This window comes from Oncorhynchus mykiss, chromosome 9, assembly GCF_013265735.2.
Source record: "Oncorhynchus mykiss isolate Arlee chromosome 9, USDA_OmykA_1.1, whole genome shotgun sequence".
In the NCBI taxonomy this organism is placed as follows: Eukaryota; Metazoa; Chordata; class Actinopteri; order Salmoniformes; family Salmonidae; genus Oncorhynchus; species Oncorhynchus mykiss.
This window is the reverse complement of record NC_048573.1, coordinates 14143871-14149870: the sequence shown is the minus strand read 5'-3', so window position 1 is coordinate 14149870 and position 6000 is coordinate 14143871.

Genomic DNA, 6000 nt, shown 5'->3' with positions numbered 1-6000 from the left:
GCTTACCTTTGAAGATCTTCATCTTTTTACAATCCAAAAGGTCCGTGGTCATTTTGTTCGATAAAGTCCTTCTTTGTATCCCAAAAATGTCAGTTTATTTGGCGCGTTTGATTCAGAAATACACCGGTTCCAACATGCCTACAAAGGATCTAATAAATTACCTGTAAACTTGGTCCAAACATTTCAAACAACGTTTCTTATCCAACCTCAGGTACCCGAAAATGTAAATAATCGATCAAATTTAAGACAGAATAAACTCTTTCCAATACCGAAGAAAAACAACACGGAGCGTGCTCTCATTCACGCGCACCAAAAGACTAGAGTCCTCCTGAGTGACAGTTAGAAAGAATATGACTACTTCTTCATTAAAAAAAAAAACATTGAACAATTTCTAAAGACTGTTGACATCTTGTGGAAGACATAGGAACTGCAATCTGGGTCCTAATAATTCCGCTTCCCCATAGAAAAGCATTGGAAAATCCAATGACCTCAAAAAGAACTGGATGGATTGTCCCTGGGTTTCACCTGCAAAATCAGTTATGTTATACTCACATATATTATTTTAACAGTTTTAGAAACTTTGGAGTGTTTTCTATCCAATACTACCATGCATATGCATATCTAGCTTCTGGGCCTGAGTAACTTCCAAATACTGCCCCCTATTAACTGACTTGCCTTGTTAATAACGGTAAATAGTATCATTTAATTTCCAGGCACTTGACAATGCAGAATATATAGACCTATAATTAACAATACATATCTGTAGAAATGTTTTAAAACCGGGTAACTTTCCCCAAATTCCCAGATATTCCAGAACTCCTGGTTGGAAGATTCTACATTTCCTGCTTATTCCTGCTTATTCTGGGAATTACAACCCTAACAATACATGAAACCTTTAGAGACCAAGAATACATACAATAATTTACTCAGGTATGTTCATAAGACATTCATAACATTGTTATAGGCACTATAGAAATACTTATTGTATTTTTGGTCACTTTTCAAGATGGAGCGTTTGTTGTATTCATATTTGTTCTACTCTGCCGGTGAGCGTACACCTGTAAAAAGAAAACCACCACTACAACAGCCACTACTACAACCTCCATCTCTCCTACTACAATCTCCATCTCTTCTACCAGAATCTCCATCTCACCTACTACAACCTCCATCTCTCCTACTACAACCTCCATCTCTTCTACCAGAATCTCCATCTCACCTACTACAACCTCCATCTCTCCTACTACAACCTCCATCTCTCCTACTACAACCTCCATCTTTCCTACTACATCTTCACCTCTTCTACTACAACCTCCATCTCTCCTACTACAACCTCCATCTTTCCTACTACATCTTCACCTCTTCTACTACAACCTCCATCTCTCCTACTACAACCTCCATCTTTCCTACTACATCTTCACCTCTTCTACTACAACCTCCATCTCTCCTACTACAACCTCCATCTCTCCTACTACATCTTCACCTCTCCTACTACAACCTCCATCTCTCCTACTACAACATCCATCTCTCCTACTACATCTTCACCTCTCCTACTACAACCTCCATCTCTCCTACTACAACATCCATCTCTCCTACTACATCTTCACCTCTCCTACTACAACCTCCATCTCTCCTACTACAACCTCCACTTCAATTACAAGAGAGATTACAACCATGGGTATGAAATTACTTCTACACAAAACTCAACAACCACACCGTTTACCACCACTACAACAACAGCATGTCTATATCTATAGAAACAGTTACTACATTAATATCTGTAACTACAGCAACAAGTACAAACACCATCTCTCCATTTTCAACCACGTCTGATGAGACAACCACCACAGAGGATACAGCTGCATACGTAAATGCAACGGCCAACTCAAGAGTTACAACTTCCCATGTTGTGACACCCATATCAACAGCTACAACAAGAGCAAAGACTGAATCTAGTGTAACAACCACAGCTGTCACTATGGCAACAACAAACACTATTCCTCTAACAACATTCAAAACTGGTCATTTATTTACATGGTCAGTTTATACTACGATCAAGACTACATCTACTGATAGGAGTACCACTTTATCAACTACCCAACGTCTCAAAGAAAACAGCTTTAACTAGTACTATAATGATGGAGCAGAGATGAGATGTCAACTTTACAGGCAATACTCAACTCCTCCAGTCTCCAAGAATCTCAACCTACTCTCACTGGTGAGTGGTTGTTGACAGTTCGAGTGCATTTGTTTTAAGAACTCACTTATAAATTCCTTCTCTGTCTCTCTCTCACACTATCTCTCTCTCTGCTATTGGAATAAACCATAGTATATTGTGAACTACACTGTGATCAACATTTGGCATCGAAGGAGAAACACACCTCTCCAGCAGAAACTAAACGTAGCCTATATATTCACACTCAGACACAAATGTTACACATATTTCAGTTAAAGTAGGTGTTCAATCACCTGTGCATCATACAGATGTTAGGCACCACAGCATTGACACATGAGAGCAGTTTGTTCAATCAAGAAGAAACGGACCAGCCATAATTCCTCCTTTTTTTAATGCAGAATGACCATTATTAGGCAAATAATGGGGGCCTCAAGATAAAAAAATTAAAATGGCCCGGTGTGTGGGCCCCAAGGAGAATGGTCTGGTGTGTTAGAAATGCCAGATCTGATTTCAGTCCCATTGAGTCCCTGGTCTCTTTATATTCTCACATCTATCATGACCTGATTGCTTAGAAGCTTCTAGAAACTGAAAACAATCTGACAACTTGTCAAATTCTCCTGTCATTTCTTTAAAGTAATTTATACTCTTCTGACACATCTCAGCTGATGTTCTGATCTTCTAAACAAACTCTCTTTCAAGGGCATCATCCTTACGTATCCTGAAGATGGCCAAGAGCATATCAAGAATATGTTGGAGAGTAACTAACACCACATTCAATTCTTCTTCTCGACGCCCAATTATGTCACTCAGTTCAGCCACTCTCTCAAGCATCCCAATGACTTTTTCTGCCCCACTCAGACCTCCAGCTCCCGTCATGGATGTACTGGAGGACATTTCCTCTAATGCTTTAATATTTATTTTGATTTGTTTCAGGCATTCAACAATTTGTTGAATATTATCTTGGAATTCTTATACAACTTTCTTAACATCGTCAATGTTGACTAAGAACGGAAATGATCTCCACCAGCTGCAACCAACACAGCTCCAACAAGCAGGGCCACAGCTCCAGTAAAGGGGGCTAGACATACTGCCACTAAGCCACTTACCCCAATTCCAATCCCAGCCTTCCTCACTGTAGAAGCATTCTCCTGAAAATGTTCAACATCATCGGCTGTCGTTTTAAACTCATCTGCTCTTTTTTGTAAATATTTTGTTGTTGAGTTTCTTGAATGATGTTATGCTGTCATTGAGTTTTCGTTGATCGTCAGATAGTGAAAAACAGAAGATGTAGTCAGACAGCATCATCCAGAGGAAAAACATAAACCCACAAACAATAAGTTTGATTTCCTGAACTTGAAGCCTACATTAACATGCACCATATCTTTAATTTTAATCAACTTTTAACATTTCAGGTAGTGTTGAAAAATATTTTTATTTAACTAGGCTTCTGCCTACACATTATACAGAATTACTCTTTATCAGGTATTTAAAGAGAAAAATAGTTTCTTTTTTTCATAGTCAAATGTTTTATTAAGTAAATAAATATGACTTACTAAGGGGGGGGGGTCTCCATGCTCCCTTTCCTTGCACCAGTTGCCATATCTGACTTTGCTAAGTTGTGTTCCTGTAAGACGGTTCACCAGACTGAAGCTGCAGCACTTAGTTGTGTTCTGGAGAGAGAGGAAACAGATGCTATTGCTCAGTGATAAAGCTTTTAATCATACAGCGAGACATTGTGAAGGTGTGTGTTCTAATGTCTATTGATTACAGTTAGATATCAATGACCCCTTTATCTGAGGATTAAGCAGCTAAATATGAACTTTTAGGTCCGCACTACGCCTGTGGTCCTGGAAGTGAAAGTAACTTGATCAGGGTGAAATGTCATAGAATCAGTACTTGTTTTCAAAAGTACAGTCAAATACATGTTTAGGCACATACATGTTTACTGTGAGTATTGTAATTATATTGTAATTATATGTTACAGTCTGCTTAATACATTTCTTAGATTTTGGCTCACTAAAGGTACCGAACTAGCACAGTCAACTCATCTAAGAGTGACTCTCCCCTCCCACCACTCTACCAACAATACTGTAGTACCACTTGACACCACAGAGGGGCAGCACCAAAGAGTAGGGAACAAAGTATTCTTGTATTTCTTGCTTCCTTGTAATTAACCTGATGGTATGTTTTTATTATCCTGTCATTGTTCTAAAGTCAAGTGATCTAGATTTGAGTTATGTAATAATGTAAAGAAAACTGGGTAGAGTGTGGCCTGGCACAAACTTTAGGACATTGGCACACACATACACACACACACACACACACACACACACACACACACGTACATACATATACACACACACACACAGAGGATATTTTTTTAATTTTTTATTTCACCTTTATTTAACCAGGTAGGCTAGTTGAAAACAAGTTCTAATTTGCAACTGCGACCTGGCCAAGATAAAGCAAAGCAATTCGACACATACAACAACAGAGTTACACATGGAATAAACAAAACATACAGTAGAACAAAAGAAAACAAAAGGTCTACATACAGTGAGTGCAAATGAGGTAAGTTAAGGAAATAAATAGGCCAGGGTGGCGAAGTAATTACAATATAGCCATTAAACACTGGAATGGTAGATCGGCAGAAGATGAATGTGCAGGTAGAGATACTGGGGTGCAAAGGAGCAAAATAAATAAATAAATACCAGTATGGGGATGAGGTAGGTAGATAGATGGGCTGTTTACAGATGGGCTGTTTACAGATGGGCTATGTACAGGTGCAGTGATCTGTGAGCTGCTCTGACAGCTGGTGCTTAAAGCTAGTGAGGGAAATGTGAGTCTCCAGCTTCAGAGATTTTTGCAATTCGTTCCAGTCATGGGCAGCAGAGACCTGGAAGGAAAGACGACCAAAGGAGGAATTGGCTTTGGGGGTGACCAGTGAGATATACCTGCTGGAGCGCGTGCTACGAGTGGGGGCTGCTATGGTGACCAGTGAGCTGAGATAAGGCGGGGCTTTACCGAGAAGAGACTTGTAGATAACCTGTAACCAGTGGGTTTAGCGACGAGTATGAAGCGAGGGCCAACCAACGAGAGCGTACAGGTCGCAATGGTGGGTAGTGTATGGGGCTTTGGTGACAAAACAGATGGCACTGTGATAGACTGCATCCAGTTTGTTGAGTAGAGTGTTAGAGGCTATTTTATAGATGACATCACCGAAGTCGAGGATCGGTAGGATGGTCAGTTTTACGAGGGTATGTTTGGCAGCATGAGTGAAGGATGCTTTGTTGCGATATAGGAAGCCGATTCTAGATTTAATTTTGGATTGGAGATGCTTAATGTGAGTCTGGAAGGAGAGTTTACAGTCCAACCAGACACCCAGGTATTTGTAGTTGTCCACGTATTCTAAGTCAGAGCCGTCCAGAGTAGTGATGCTGGACAGGCAAGCAGGTGCGGGCAGTGATCGATTGAATAGCATGCATTTAGTTTTGCTTGCGTTTAAGAGCAGTTGGAGGCCACGGAAGGAGAGTTGTATGGCATTGAAGCTCATCTGGAGGTTAGTTAACACAGTGTCCAAAGAGGGGCCAGAAGTATACAGAATGGTGTCGTCTGCGTAGAGGTGGATCAGAGAATCACCAGCAGCAAGAGCAACATCATTTATGTATACAGAAAAGAGAGTCGGCCCGAGAATTGAACCCTGTGGCACACCCATAAAGACTGTCAGAGGTCCGGATAACAGGTCCTCCGATTTGAGACACTGAACTCTATCAGAGAAGTAGTTGGTAAACCAGGCGAGGCAATCATTTGAGAAACCAAGGCTGTCG